The sequence below is a fragment of the Giraffa tippelskirchi genome, chromosome 6, assembly GCF_054371585.1.
Source record: "Giraffa tippelskirchi isolate mGirTip1 chromosome 6, T2T-mGirTip1v1.2.pri, whole genome shotgun sequence".
Classification (NCBI taxonomy): domain Eukaryota; kingdom Metazoa; phylum Chordata; class Mammalia; order Artiodactyla; family Giraffidae; genus Giraffa; species Giraffa tippelskirchi.
In genome coordinates, this window is record NC_137280.1 from 177,129,453 (window position 1) to 177,146,358 (window position 16,906).

Below are 16,906 nucleotides of genomic sequence, written 5' to 3' on the forward strand. Positions count from 1 at the left end.
TAGCTCAGTCAGTATAGAATCCACCTGCGATGCAGGAGATCAGGGTTCCATCCCTGGGTTGGGAAGATCCCCTGGAGAAGGAGATGGTAACCCACTCCAGGATACTTGCCTGGGAAATCCCATGGACAGAGGAGACTGGAAGGCTACAGTCCATGGGGTTGTAAGAGTCGGACATGACTTAGCAACTAAACCACCACCATCCTAATGAAATCCCTTTCAGCTCTAAATTTCTGAGATTCTGTTTACACATGCCAACTATTTTTCATACTGAACATTACCAGTTCCCTCAGCTGTACCTTGTATGAGTTAACAGGCCCATCACAGTCTTGGTTCCCTTTCCTCAGCATTTGCTTGCCAGTACTCAGACTATTAGTTTATTAGTAGACTGGTTTCTTCAGATGACTGACATTCTTAGTCATATTCTAGAAACCGAAAAGAGAGCATAAGTGTGTGTGTGTGTGTATGTGTGTTTGTGTGTGTGTGTGTATATATTTCATGTCTGACTCTTTGCAATCCCATGGACTGTAGTCTGCCAGGCTCTTCTGTCCAGCAATTTTCCACTGGAGTGGGTTGCCATTTCCTACTCCAGGGGAACTTTCTGACACAGGGATTGAACCTGCATCTCTTGTGTCTCCTGCACTGGCAGGCGGGTTCTTACCAGCTGAGCCACAGGGAAAGTCATATATATATATATATACACACACACACACATATATATATATAGCTGTTGTTGATCAGTTGCCCAGTCATGTCCGACTCTTTGTGATCCCATGGACTGTACCACGCCGGGCCTCCCTGTCCCTCATCATCTCCCAGAGTTTGCCCAAGTTAATGTTCATTGCATTGGTGATGCCATCCAGCCATCTCATCCTCTGACACCCTCTTCTCCTTCTGCCCTCAATCTTTCCCAGCATCAGGGACTTTTCCAATGAGTTGTCTGTTTGCCTCAGATGACCAAAATACTGGCGCTTCAGCATCAGTCCTTCCAGTGACTATTCAGGGTGGATTTCACTTAAGATGGACTGGTTGGATCTCCTTGCTGTCCAAGGGACTCTCAGGAGTCTTCTCCAGCACCACAGTTCGAAGGCATCAATTCTTTGGCGTTCTGCCTTCTTTACAGTCCAGCTCTCACAACTGAACGTGACCACTGGGAAGACCATAGCCTCGACTATACAGACCTTTGTTGGCACAGTAATAATGTCTCTGCTTTTCAACACACTGTCCAGGTTTGTCATAGCTTTCTTGCCAGGAAGCAATCGTCTTCTGATTTCATGGCTGCAGTCACCATCTGCAATGATTTTGGAGCCTATGTGTGCATATATATATATATATAAACAGTATAAAGCTATGAACCATATGGCTTGCATTAACTCTTTGTGAAAAGAAAGTAATCTTACATAAACAGAATTTGATTCCCTATGTTTTAAACACAGGTCTTATATGTTTAGAAATACATATGTATTCTACAGATAGTCTGTATGTTTGATCACACTCATCTGTAAACTCTATGAAGGCAAGAAGGCAAGATATATGTCTTTTTTTTTCTCCACTGTATCCTGGCATTTAGCAAAGAATATATAAATGCACACACATAGAGACATACTGAAAACTTGCAACATTTGTGCAACCCTAAATCTTACCTCAAAGCAGAGACATTTATCTCTTCAAGTGCTGACTTTGCTTTTGAGGAATGGTGTTATGAAGAGTTTTGAATGGTACCTCAAAAAATATGGTGCTATAATATTTTGCTAAATTAATTTAATCTAGGCTTTTCAGCCATTACCAAGCCTTTGAAAATTCAGTGCTGCCTGGAATCTATACTGCCGAAAGTTTGGAAATGTTGACTTAGAGGTGGGAAGAAGTAGCCAGAAATTGCCTTTGTAGAATACCCCCTAATTTTGTTTTGAAGAAAGACTAAGTGTGGACGAGGACACTGAGAAAGAGAGGTATTTTGGGCTGCAGGGCCGTCATTATGCAGATAATATTCAGCGCTATTCAGCCATACATCTCTCTTTCCTCCAGCCCAGATGGTGAGATGACTCATCTATTCCACTGGCCAGCAAAACAAGGGAGACAGAAGAGGAGCTGCTATAATCCAGATAAAAATGGATGATGTTTCAGAAGCAAGGGGAAAATATTTCTAGGCAATGATGATGATACATTGATAGTACTTGTTAATACTTTACATTCCTTTTCAGATTCACAGCTTGAGTCTCATATTGCTTTCAGGATTCCTGAGGAGTAGTAGTTCTGACCAGGAATTCTTTTTATCTTTGTCATAGATGTAAGTTGCAAGTATTTTTGAGCATCATTTTACTTTAGTGATTTCTCTTTGTGAAGCCTAAACATCAACCTTCAAATGTGTGACTTTTAAAATTAGTTTCTTTGAAAATCATCTGGCAGTTTTATGTGGAGCACATTCTTGTCAAGGATTTGGCCAGGATGAATGTATAAACTTCTTTACTGAATAACTGTGAAAGAATGGCTACTGGGTACAAAGAACAATGAGGCAGATAATTATGGGGTTTGAAAGACAAAAACGAATGGAGTAGGATAAAGAAGGTTTGCGTATTCTTGCTTCTATGGTTGTCATTATGAGAGGTTATGCTGAGTCACTGTGTAGGAGTGTTTAGATATGTCATTACTGGGTCGGGAAGATCCCTGGAGAAGGGTTAGGTTACCCATTCCAGTATTCTTGGGCTGCCCTAGTGGCTCAGACAGTAAAGAATTCGCCTGCAATGTGGGAGACCTGGGTTTGGTATCTGGGTTGGGAAGATCCTCTGGAGGAGGACACGGCAACTCACTCCAGTATTCTTGCCTGGAGAATCTCCACGGATGGAGGAGCCTGGCGGGCTACAGCCCATGGGGTCACAAAGAGTTGGACATGACTAAGCAACTAAGCACAGTACAGAAAACCATGCGTCTTGCCTCCTTCCCCCAAATATCTGAAGAAATAATTGATCTCTAGGAAATCAGACTTGTCTTTCACTAAAGAGAGAATGGAAATAACTAGGTAAGATTTGTTCTTACCTACTAGTGGCATAACTACATTTTGAATCTAACTACCTATTCCATTTGGTCTCAGAGCCATTGACCTGAGTTTCCTTACCTACAGTTGCTATTAGTACTCTTCAATACTAAAACATTTGATAGCTGCCTATGCCTTGTGACTTTGGGCAAAATCTGTCACCTGCACACTCAGGGTCAGTCCTACCGGCTGAGTCTAATTTCCCGGTGTTATCTGGGGACAGCTATTTACATGCCCCATGCTAGCCAAACGAAACTTGTTCATACCATATACACTTTCTTATGATGCCACTACAAACTAGCTGACTCTGCTATTATTCCTCAGAATACTTCCCCATACTACAGTTCAGTTCAGTTCAGTCGCGCAGTCGTGTCCTACTCTTTGCCACACCATGAACCACAGCAGGCCAGGCCTCCCTGTCCATCACCAACTCCCTGAGTCCACCCAAACTCATGTCTATCAAGTCAGTGATGCCATCCAGCCATCTCATCCTCTGTCATCCCCTTCTCCTCCTGCCGCCAATCCTTCCCAGCATCAGGGTCTTTTCCAATGAGTCAACTCTTCGCATCAGGTGGCCAAAGTATTGGAGTTTCAGCTTCAACATCAGTCCTTCCAACGAACACCCAGGGCTGATCTTCTTTAGGATGGACTGGTTGGATCTCCTTGCAGTCCCAGTGACCCTCAAGAGTCTTCTCCAAAACCATAGTTCAAAAACATCAATTTTTTGGCGCTCAGCTTTCTTCACAGTCCAACTCTCACATCCATAAATGACTACTGGAAAAACCATAGCCTTGACTAGATGGACCTTTGTTGGCAAAGTAATGTCTCTGTTTTTAATATGCTATCTAGGTTGGTCATAACTTTCCTTCCAAGGAGTAAGCCCCTTTTAATTTCATGGCTGCAGTCACCATCTGCAGTGATTTTGGAGCCCAAAAAATAAAGTCAGCCACTGTTTCCGCTGTTTCCCCATCTATTTGCCATGAAGTGATGGGACCAGATGCCGTGATCTTAGCTTTCTGAATGTTGAGCTTTAAGCCAACTTTTTCACTCTCCTCTTTCACTTTGATCAAGAGGCTCTTTAGTTCTTCTTCACTTTCTGCCATAAGGGTGGTGTAATCTGCATATCTGTGGTTATTGATATTTGTCCCAGCAGTCTTGATTCCAGCTTGTGCTTCCTCCAGTCTAGCGTGTCTCATGATGTACTCTGCATATAAGTTAAATAAGCAGGGTGACAATATACAGCCTTGATGTACTCCTTTTCCTATTTGGAACCAGTCCGTTGTTCCATGTCCATTTCTAACTGTTGCTTCCTGACCTGCATACAGGTTTCTCAAGAGGTAGGTCAGCTGGTCTGGTATTCCCATCTCTTTCAGAATTTTCCACAGTTTATTGTGATCCACACAGTCAAAGGCTTTGGCATAGTCAATAAAGCAGAAATAGATGTTTTTCTGGAACTCTCTTGCTTTTTCGATGATCCATCGGATGTTGTCAATTTGATCTCTGGTTCTTCTGCCTTTTCTAAATCCAGCTTGAACATCTGGAAGTTCACGGTTCATGTGTTGCTGAAGCCTGGCTTGGAAAATTTGAGCATTACTTTACTAGCGTGTGAGATGAGTGCAATTGTGTGGTAGTTTGAGTATTCTTCGGCATTGCCTTTCTTTGGGATTGGAATGAAAACTGACCTTTTCCAGTCCTTTGGCCACTGCTGAGTTTTCCACATTTGCTGGCATATTGAGTGTAACACTTTCATAGTATCATCTTTCAGGATTTGAAATAGCTCAACTGGAATTCCATCACCTCCACTAGCTTTGTTCGTAGTGATGCTTTCTAAGGCCCACTTGATTTCACGTTCCAGGAAGTCTGGCTCTAGGTGGGTGACACACCATCATGATTATCTGGGTCATGAAGATCTTTTTTGTACAGTTCTTCCATGTATACTTGCCACCTCTTCTTAATATCTTCTGCTTCTGTTAGGTCCATACCATTTCTGTCCTTTACTGAGCCCATCTTTGCATGAAATGTTCTCTTGGTATATCTAATTTTCTTGAAGAGAACTCTAGTCTTTCCCATTCTATTGTTTTCCTTTATTTCTCTGCAATGGTCACTGAAGAAGGCTTTCTTATCTCTCCTTGCTGTTCTTTGGAACTCTGCATTCAAATGGGTATATCTCTCCTTTTTTCCTTTGCCTTTCACTTCTCTTTTATCAGCTATTTGTAAGGCCTCCTAAGACAAGCATTTTGACTTTTTTGCCTTTCTTTTCCATGGGGATGGTCTTGATCCCTGTCCCCTGTACAATGTCACAAACCTCCGTCCATAGTTCATCAGGCACTCTGTCTATCAGATCTAGTCCCTTAAATCTATTTCTCACTTCCACTGTATAATCATAAGGGATTTGATTTAGGTCATACCTGAATGGTCTAGTGGTTTTCCCTACTTTCTTCAATTTAAGTCTGAATGGCAATAAGGAGTTCATGATCTGAGCCGTGGTCAGCTCCTGGTCTTGTTTTTGCTGACTGTATAGAGCTGCTTTATCTTCCACTTCAAAGAATCAATGTGATTTTGGTATTGACCATTTGGTGATGTCCATGTGTAGAGTTCTCTTGTGCTATTGGAAGAGGATGTTTGCTATGACCAGTGCGTTCTCTTGGCAAAACTCTATTAGCCTTTGCCCTGCTTCATTCTGTACTCCAAGGCCAAATTTGCCTGTTACTCCAGGTGTTTCTTGACTTCCTACTTTGGCATTCCAGTCCCCTGTAATGAAAAGGACATCTTTTTGGGTGTTAGTTCTAAAATGTCTTGTAGGTCTTCAAAGAACCGTTCAACTTCAGCTTCTTCAGTGTTACTGGTTGGGACATAGGCTGGATTACAGTGATATTGAATGGTTTGCCTTGGAAATGAACAGAGATCATTCTGTCATTTTTGAGATTGCATCCAAGTACTGCATTTCGGACTCTTTTGTCAACCATGGTGGCTACTCCATTTCTTCTAAGGGATTCCTGCCCACAGTAGTAGATATAATGGTCATCTGAGTTAAATTCACACATTCCAGTCCATCTTAGTTCAGATTCCTAGAACATGACGTTCACTCTTGCCATCTCCTGTTTGACCACTTCCAATTTGCCTTGATTCATGGGCCTAACATTCCAGGTTCCTATGCAATATTGCTCTTCACAGCATCTGTCCAAGGTAAGGAGCAGCGGCTGAGCTTTGCTGGAGCAGCCGTGAAGAGATACCCCACGACCAAGGTAAAAGAAACCCAGGTAAGACGGTAGGCACTGAGAGAGAGCATCAGAGGGCAGACAGACTGAAACCATAATCACAGAAAACTAACCAATCTGATCACACGGACCACAGCCTTGTCTAACTCAATGAAACTAAGCCATGCTGTGTGGGGCCACCCAAGGCAAACGGGTCATGGTGGAGAGGTCTGACAGAATGTGGTCCACTGGAGAAGGGAGTGGCAAACCGCTTCAGTATTGTTGCCTTGAGAACCGCATGAACAGTATACTATAGTGGGCATCTCTTATTTTGCCTGCCTAACATACATTTCTTCTTCTTTTGGTAATAATGTCTGGAATTGGCCTGTGGAAGAGCCTCCTCTCATTGCATACAATCTTTGTGGGTTCATTAATCAAGGTGTTCATCCCAATTTTGGCTTAGGAGTGGATACATTGCTTATGAAAAGCCAGTCAGTGTCTATTTCTCCCTGGAATTTCAATCTTGAGCGGCATAAGAATAAAGCATAGTTAGAGCTATTCATCAAGATGGTAGTGTCTATTAAACAGATTGTCAATCATCTCCTGCTTTCTAGATATCCGGAGCTGCTGTTTCACATCCATTCCAACACAAAGTTATTCAGCTTCTCTGTAATTCTATGAGCTAAACCTTTATTCACCTAATAAATTCTCTATCTGCTTAAGTTAGAGACAATTTCTATTGCTTGTAAACAAGGAATACTGATGGTCTCTGTAGAGAGAAAAATGGCTCCACAAAGATGTTCACAACCTAATCACCAGAATCCATGAATATATTCTGCTACGCAGCAAGGGGGAATGAGGCTTGCCGATAAAATTAAGATTGCTAATCAGCTGATTTTAAGATGAAGAGACTATTTCAATTGACCCAGTGTAATCACACAGCATTAAATGGGGAAGAGGGAAGCCAAAGAATCAGAAAGAGAAGACATCTTGAGAAACACACGATCTGCCATTGCTGCCTTCACAGATCGAAAGGGACTATAAGCCAATGAATGTGTGCAGCCTCTGGAAGCCAATAGTGGGACATCATGCGGAATACTGACTAGTACTACAACTGTTCTAAAACAAAGTCTATATTAAAAATGAAATAAGATAAAAAAAATAGAGGGAGAGAGAAGTGAAAAGCATTAGGAAAATGGGGGGAAGAAACAGGCAATTCCCCAAAAAAGTATAAAAATTGCCCACAAAGATGTGAAAAGTTGTTCAATTTCACTTATGTTATATTATTGTTGTTGTTTTTCAGTCACTCAGTCATGTCTGAGTCTTTGCAACCCAATGGACTGCAGCACACCAGGCCTCCCTGTCCATCACCAACGCCCGGAGTTTATTAAAACTCATGTCCATCGAGTTGGTGATGCCATCCAGCCATCTCATCCTCTGTTGTCCCCTTTTCCTCCCACTTTCAATCTTTCCCAGCATCAGGGTCTTTTCAAATGAGTCGGCTCTTCTCATCAGGTGGGAAAAGTATTGGAGCTTCAGCTTCAGCATCAGTCCTTCCAATGAATATTCAGGATTGATTTTCTTTAAGATTGACTGGCTTGATCTCCTTGCAGCCCAAGGGACTGAGAAACTCAAATTAAAACATTACTTATCTTGTTTTTGCAGAACATCTTTCTTCTCTTGGAGTCAGTGCTGCCTTCTGTTAAAAAGTGCTCTCCTACCCCACGACATCCCTGTAGTTCAGTTAACCCGGTCAGTCATAACTACCTGATATACAGGCAGCACTGCATTAATGTCAGCTAGTAAATTGTTATTTGACTTTTGGAAAAATCCACGTTTGAGAAAATTTCCATTCATGGACAGCTTGAAATTGAAACACAGTTCCTTCCTAGGTCTTGGAGACTGGAAGGAGGGTCACAGCGACCACAGTGGGCATTATGGAGGCAGCAGCACGTATATCAGGGTCCTCTCCCGGGTCAGGCCCAGGGTACATGACACACCGTTGTGTGGGGAGGTGCCTGGAGTCTGCCCTGCCTTCCTCACTCAGGCGACTGATGTCTCCCACACTGGCCGCCACAGTGACGATTTTGATTTGGTATTAGTTTGACTTCTAGGCCAGACATCAGCAAACTCTATTTAGACTCTCTCTCTCTCTCATATACTTCCACGTGGAGACACACACACATACAAACACACACACACACACACTGTTCACCATAAAATTGCGAGTTATGAAGGTATATAGAAAGATGGTACTGATGAACTTAGTTTCAGAATAGCAATGGAGACGCTTTCCTGGTGGCTTAGATGGTTAAGAATCTGCCTGCAATGCAGGAGACTTGGGTTTAATCCCTGGGTGGGGAAGATCCCCTGGAGAAGGAAATGGCAACCCACTCCAGTATTCTTGCCTGGAGACTCCCATGGATATGGGAGCCTGGTGGGCTAGAGTCCCTGGGGTCTCAAAGAGTTGAACATGACTCCACAACTAACAACAGTGGAGACGGAGACAGAGAGAGGCAGCTTACGGGCGTAGTGGGGGAAGGAGAGAGTGGGGCAAATCGAGAGAGTGGGATGGAACCATGCGTTACCCTGAGTGAGACAGAGAGCCGGTGGGACCTTGCTGTATAACCCAGGGAGCTCAACCCAGTGCTCTGTGATAACCGAGAGGGCTGGGCCGAGGTGGGAGTTGGGAGGGAGATTCAAGAGGACGGGGACATATGTGTACCCATGGCTAGTTCATGCTGATGTGTGGCAGCAACCAACGCAATATTGTAAAGCAAATTATCTTTCAATTAAAAGTAAATGAATTTAAAAAAAAGTAATGCAAGGAGGAACGTCTCACTTCAAGATCTTCTCATGCCACATTCACCTATCCCAGGCTCTGAAAAGATGCTCGTTTGCAGCAGCATCTCTTTCAGTTGATTGGACACCTACACAGTGGTGGATGTTGAAATCCAGCTTGAGATATCACTCATCCCCAATTCTTTTTTCTTAGCAAACTGTGGTTTCTTTGTTTACAGACCTTGGTTTGGTTTCTAGTATTGCAGCCATAGCTTAGTTTAGAATCAAGCATAAAATCCCCAGAAAGATCAGCGCTTGCAAGTGGGTTTAGGGAGAGGCCGCTGATAATGGTCAGTTTCTACACGGCCTGTGACACTGACTAAAGGTAAGCTGCCCAGATCTGGAAGGTATCAGGATGTAAATTTATTAGCTTAAAATGATAAATAACTGTCACGGGAACTAGAAGACCCACAGTCAGAATGAAGAGTTTTTCCTTCTTACAATCAAGATTATATGAGTCAAAGTTTACCTCCACATAAAGATATTAATAACAGGAATTACATAAATCAAAGGTCTGCTACTAACAGGGTTGATGTGTCCAAAACTCCATGGATATAGTTTTGCCCTAGGAACAGTAAGGTTATAAACATCATCTACACTTTACAGTTCTGAAGACCTAGAAAGTTATCCCTTTTGCAGGAGAATCTGTCCATCAAAATACGGTAATTATACTCATTTTATAGTTTGTCTTATAAAGCAATCCATTTCCTTCATTTCTAAGTTCTTGAGGGCCACCTCTATATATAGTTCTCTATTCACATTACATCTAGATTCTGACAAGCACAGTATTTTCAATTTGTTGCCATATGGAGAAAAACATGTAAGAAACTGACAGATAATAGTTTAGAAATTTATCTTTATATTATGAAATGCAATAGACAGGTGTGAAAATGTTGAGTTACCAAGTTAAATTAGTTAGAAAAGATGTATCCTTAAAATAATCACAGCAGAAGATTTTTCTTAAGTCTAAATGGCATTCAGTCCTTTCTGATCATTCATCATGTTTTCTGTAACATAATTGATTTTTAATATTTGATGCATTCATATCTTACTAACTGTATAATAGCGATCAGCATTAGATGAGGGTAAATTTGCTTCTAGAATGAGTGATTAATGGTAAAACCCTTTTGTGAAGAGACCATAGCACGTATCTGAATGAAAGATCGAAACATGTTAACAACACCAAAGGAATTATGTCATCAGCTATAAACTGCTCAGATGCTGCCATCTGCACATTATTCTTCTTTCCTTACACTATTCATGTATGAGGTAGTGATACATCTCAATTATTTTTCAAATAGGCTAAGTTTAAAAATTATGAAATGTCATTAACTCATTTGCAATTTTATGTTTTGACTATTTGCCAAGTTAACTTCCTTTCTCACGTGGCCCTTATTTTAGAGCATTTGTAAAAGCTCACAATATGTTAGTTGTATGAAACAGCTTGTCTGCTGGAAGGATTCTGGGAAGGAGCGTACTGTTCCAGCTTGGTTTTGGTTCATACAGGCTAATATTCTGACTCTGGATAGGAGGCAATGCTGAAGTCAAACTAAGCTCTGCATGTGGATAACAGGGCAACTAGGTCTGTATTTAAGCCAGTAACTTCTGCACAGTCACTCTCCCCTGGAGCTGTTCTTCGGGATATTTGTCATGGTTTTGGCCCAGCATATTTGAACAAAAGTCCCAAGGTTCACAGAATTTCTGCTTTATGAAGTCTGTCTCACCAAGGGAGAACACAGAATATCCAGTCTCTTTAGCAGTGGGGAAACAGGCATATGACCTATGCGCCTTCATCAATCACTGTCATGTGAAGCTTTGACTGGGAAGTCAACAACTCAAGGAAGGATGCTCCGGGGGTCCTCCTGGGCTGGCGAGGATAATGACTAAGATGACTGGCTTTGAGGGTGGCAGTGGTCGCATGGGTGAGTTTCTGGACTGGGAATGGCTTTCCTGCCATCAGTGTCTGAGCTCCTGGCACCAGTGCATAGAGAGCGTCCAGTGCTGGTAGAGCCAGTGGCAGCTTCGTGGTGGCTTCTTTAGACCATTCTTGTTGGAAGCTTGGCTGCAGGAGTGGTTCTTGCCTTTACAATTCTGTAGCTTACAAAGTAGGCTTTTAATAAACTCATTTTCTGTTTAACCCTCAGAGTCAGAGTATATAGCTACAAGTAAGAACTCTGATCATAATGTAAAACTTCTAGATATAAATCTGGAAATTTCAGGGGCCCTGACGTGAAGGTAAATTTGAAAATAAAGTTAGCATGAAAGAAAGGATGGCCAAGTGGTCAAGAGTTAAAAACAGATTTGATGAGTACTTGGATCCCACCTTGCCTGAAGCTAATATGAATACCTATATGTGAAAATTGTGAAAATTATAAGAATCACTCAGTCGTGTCTGACTCTTTGTGACCCCGTGGACTGCAGCCTGCCAGGCTCCACTGTCCATGGAATTCTCCAGGCAAGAATACCGGAGTGGGTTGCCATTTCTTTCTCCAGTGAATACCTATGGAAGTAGATAAATCCTTTTTTTTTTTTTTCCTTTTTGCAAAAATCATTTTGGGTTGGATTATTTGTCATTGAAGTTGAATGCATTCTGATTAATACAGGTTCTTGATTAATATATATATTTGTGGCAGGAGTGTCAAAGAATTTATGGGTGTTTTAAGACAACCACAGTGGTACAGCTCATCAGTGACAGAGTTGGGATTCAAATCTAGGATGTGTGACTCTTACCTACCATGTCAAAAGGAATCTATTAATCGGAATATGATACATATGCTACTGTTATTTACTCACTAAGTCATGTCCGGCTCCTTGTGACCCCATGGACTGTAGCCTCCCAGACTCAACCGTCCATGGAATTCTCCAGGCAAGAAGACCGGAGTGGGTTGCCATGTCCTCCTCCAGGGGACCCAGGGATTGAACCTCCTGACCCAGGGATTGAAGTCACATCTCCTGCATTGCAGGCAGATTCTTTACCATCCAAGCCACCAGGGAAACCCCATGATACATATATATGTGCTCAAAATTATAGACATTAAAACTTACATAGGGCCTCCGTGGTGATCCAGTGGCTAAGAATCTGCCTGCCAATGCAGGGGACATGGGTTCCATCCCTGGTTCAGGAAGATTCCACATGCCGTGGGGCGACTAAGCCCATGTTCCACACCTCCTGAGCCCGTGCACGCAGAGCCTATGCTCTGCGACAAAAGAAGCTACCTTATAAGAAGCCCATGCACTTCGGCAAAGAGTGGCCCCTGCTCGCGGCAACTAGAGAAACCCCGCACGATGCAGTGAAGACCCAGTGCAGCCAAAAATAAAACAAAAATGAAAAAAAGACAGCAGCGACTTAAAGTTTGTTTTTAGCAGCAGAATCTTTTAAACAGAAAAACTTTTTTTTTTTTTTTTAAGTGAAGTGTTTTTAAAAGTCTGCTGTTGATGAAGGTTGGATTTGGGATGGAGTCAGGGTGCGGAGGCTCTCTGTCCACTCAGCCACAGTCCAAACCCTGAAAACCCCTCAGGAATCTCAGAAAAAGCGCTGGGTTTCCTCAGAGCACCAGTGTGAAACTGACTGTTCATACATGTGAAATTCAGGGACGTATGAGGATATTCAACATGCAGTGTTGGTGAGAAAAGCAAATTAAAAAGCAGTATATTTTTGTTAAAAAAACAAGAAACCCTACCTACATATGAAAAAAATACATAGGAAAACACATGAAAATATTCATGGACTGATGGGTTTGAAAGTGGTTTTGATTTTTAAATTTTTATTTATCTGAATTTATTAAGGTTATCTTTGTATGGAGAAAATCAAGGTTTCTTTTTTGTTAAGTTCAACCTTCGTAAGCCGACTTTCCCCTAAAAAAGCCCTGATCTCACTACTTTAAAATAATGTGTTGACAACATCTGATGCCAAATCAAATTAATTTTTCAAAGTTAATGGAAAACCGAGAGACGTAGTCAGTTTTGTCTATGTCTTTGATAACTGAGAAAATTACGCATTTAGCATATATTTAGCAGTCTGCTGACATTCAGGAGTATTTCAATACTGAACTGAACTTAGAATTCTCGGTTCTTCCCTTTCAGTCTATTGAATAGAAACCCCAAAATGGCTTTATAGCTTTTGAACTAGCCAAAAAATATTTGTCCTTTTCAAAAACATGGCATTTGAATAGACACCATGGCTTTTAGATGCAAATCGATAACTTATCTGATACAGAGACCTTACCCCCTCTCACCTCCTCTCCTATCTCCCATCTCGCTGAGATGGACGTTCAGGCCTAGTCATTGAATTGGTTCTGGTTCAGTGGTACACAAAATTAGCCTCAATGTGGCTAGCATCCTTCTAAATACATCTGCATGAAGAAGAGAAATCGTTATCGGTCCTTTGTTAGCACTGCTAAAGATTTTGCCTTTTTTGATTAAACACTGTAATTTTGTAAGTCATTGAAACAGATGGACTGAGAAACTAAAATTCTATTTTGTTATCCCCTCCAATATATGACATCAACATTTGTACATTTAAAGACAGCTGTCATGAGAAAAATCATGGTTTGTTTTGGAATTGTAAGGGGTCTTGGAGATCATATGGACTTGTTTTGCTGGTAAAGAAACGTATGCTGCAAAGGTTGCGACTTGTCAGCGTTACACAGTACAAGCAGGGCGGTCAGACTAGAAGCCAGCTCTTCTTACCTTGGCAATCGTGTCATACTACTTGTTATGAGAGAGCTTCCTAAAAATTTCCACACGGGCTTGAGACCTCTGGGATTTCCAGCTGATGATTTTCTTTTTCTTATGGGAACATGGAATTATTAGCTCATGACCATTGTTTTTCAGCAAAGTATGCCAGGGTCACAGAGCCTTTTTCTGGGGTGGGGGGGAAGACTGTAGGTCTGGAGTGTGGATATGTGAGTAATATCTGTGCATCTCCTGCAATGAATTTAATTTTGCACAGTTTGCAAAATTTAGTTTTGTCAGTTTGCCTTGTGGAAAATAATAAAAAGGGTCAGAATATATCCTTCTTTATGAGGGGAACCCCCATAGAGGCTTGGATTTAGAACTATGAAAAGACATTTTCTGTCAATATGCGCCCCAGCTGCCAACTAAGAGAACTCAGCTCTGGGGCTCAGGAGAACTCAGGCAAGATTCTTACCATTAGACAAAGAACTAGGAGCAATTATTAATTGTTTATTCATAATTGGGAATACATAGAGAATGAAGGCAGTATGAAATGCTCTATCTGTTGGTATCTTGCTAATTCTTTCTCCTTGCAATAAGAAGCAATTTAACCCAAACAGGAGGTAAGTCCAAGTTTAGGAGACTTCTACAGCAACCCTATGACCGCATTCTATGATTTAAAGAAGCAGTTTTATTTTCTATGATTCTCTTACCAGTTCTGTGACATTAGCACAGCTGAGGATGACGAGGTCCAGACAAATGAAGCAATGGGACGTGGTCATGGTGCTGGCTCTGCACGGGACCTGCCCCTCAGGCCCTTGATCGTTGCTGATGCAGCTAGAGGGATCTTACAGACATGGAGACAATCAGTTAAAAAAAAACAAGATTAAACAACAGAGAAGGCGAGGGTGGGACGGTTTCAGAGAACAGCACTGAAACATGTTACTGCTGTGTGTGAAACAGACGGCCAGTGCGAGTGTGATGCATGAAGCAGGGCACACATATACCCGTGCCTGATCCACGTTGATGTATGGCTAAAACCATCATAACATTGTAATTATCCTCCAATTAAAATAAATAAAATCAAGTTTTTTTAAAAAACATTAAACTACTGGAAGTATTCAGTTAAAGACAAACTTCCCATGACCGGCTCGATCCCTGGATTGGGAAGATCCGCTGGAGAAGGAATAGGCTACCCACGCCAGTATTCTGGCCTGGAGAATTCCATGCACCGTATAGACCATGGGGTCGCAAAGAGTCGGACACGACTGAGAAACGTTCACCTTCACTTCACCTTCACACAGTCAAACTACAGTCCTCACAGAGGCAGAGATGCTGAGTGGCTTCTTTTCATTTTGGCTTTTGGCCATGAATTTGCAACTTTGAGAGACTGTTCTATTCTCTCAGCTGAAAGAAAGCAACTGGACTTTGACATGCCCTTGTGGTTGATAGACTTAGAAATCGGTGCGATTAACTGAAGGCTTCTCCTCTCCGGCGAAGCACGCTTTAAGGCTCTGCTGTAAAATCTCCTACACCACATGGAGAGAGGCCCACAGACTCTGCAGAGCTGTCAGCGAGCTCCCCACACATCGAAGGGACCTAAAGGAGAGTGCTATGTTGACAATGACCAGCAGATTGAGAGGCTAGTTTACCAGTTACAACATTCAAATGGTTTCACTTTTATTCATTCAATTTACTCACAGATCCAGTTCTTACAGATTCTGTTTAATTTCATTCAGGTTGTATAATTTGCATGGATGATTTAGCAAAATAATTCCTTATTTTCAGTTAAAAATGCCTTTTATAATATTCATCCTTTCAACCAATATTCACGACAAACATTTATTGTTAGACATTGAGCTGATCACCATTAGCAAATTTTGTCCCTCTTTTGTCTGTATTTCTTTCTATAGTCTCTTCCCTCCATCTAGAAATATCCTTGCACAGGCACATGCATGTTCAGTTGTGTCCGACTCTTTGCAACTCCATGGACTGTAGCCCACCAGGCTCCTCTGTCTACCAAGTGGGGATTCTCCAGGCAAGAATATTGGGTGTGGGTTGCCATTTCCTCCTCCAGGGGATCTTCCCGACCCAGGGATTCTTTTTCTTTCCTAGCTAAATCCTCCTTATCCTGAAAACTCATCTCTTCTGAAAAGGCTTTCTTAGTCCACAAATTACTTTGATGCCAATACTTTCATTTACACCCAAAAGGGTATAGATAATCTTCACTGGGGAAGAATATGCCATGTGAAAACAGAAGAAGTGGTTTGTAATAGACATGCAAAGGGAGACATGTCTGCAGGTGAGAATAAAAAAAGAGCAGCCAGAGATAGGAGGAAAACCAGGAAAGGCGCCAAAGGACCACTGTTCCCAGACATAGAGCCTAGTGAGGCTTGTCCACTGCTGCAGAGAAGACAAGTAAACCAAGAAGTGAAAACTTTCACTGGTTTATATTTGTATCTGCTTCAGTGCACATAGTGGTACAGTGGTAAGGAATCCACCTGCCAAAGCAGGAGACGCAGGAGACGCGAGTTGGATCCCTGGGTTGGGAAGATCTTCCATAGAAGGAAATGGCAACCCACTTTAGTATTCTTGCCTGGAGAATCCCATGGACAGAGGAAGCTGGCAGGCTACAGTCCATGGGGTTGTGAAATAGTCAGACCAACTTTAGCGACTAAATAAAATAACAACAAGGAATACACAGTACACTGGAATGACTCATAAAAATCTAACAACAGTAGTTACCACAGAGGATAGCAGGCTCTTGGCAGATGAAGAATATGGACAAAAGGTTGACTTTTACATTTTGCATATCTTCTAAAGTTATTGAGTTCTAAATTCTGTTAATATAATACATATTCAATGTATTAAATTAACAGTTCAGTTCAGTCGCTCAGTCATGTCCAACTCTTCGACACCCCATGAACCGCAGCACGCCAGGCCTCCCTGTCCATCACCAACTCCCGGAGTCCACCCAAACCCACGTCCATCGAGTTGGTGATGCAATCCAGCCATCTCATCCTCTGTTGTTCCCTTCTCCTCCTGCCCTCAATCTTTCCCAGCATCAGGGTCTTTTCAAATGAGTCAACTCTTCACATCAGGTGGCCAAAGCATTGGAGTTTCTTCTTCAACATCAGTCCTTCCAATGAACACCCAGGACTGGCCT

At 42.0% G+C, this 16,906-nt stretch overlaps 1 protein-coding gene across 2 annotated transcripts in view; it reads right to left on the reverse strand.

Annotated features, from left to right (window-relative positions):
- LOC145511709 (uncharacterized) overlaps nt 1-16,906 on the reverse strand; it is a 255,848-nt gene that overhangs the window by 17,754 nt on the left and 221,188 nt on the right. For both annotated transcript variants that reach the window (XR_014058090.1, XM_081505361.1), the window contains 2 exons: nt 14,454-14,587; nt 13,302-13,418 (listed from right to left, as the gene is read on the reverse strand). The gene's annotated coding sequence lies outside the window, so the exon portion shown is untranslated. The remainder of the gene's footprint in view (nt 1-13,301; nt 13,419-14,453; nt 14,588-16,906) is intronic.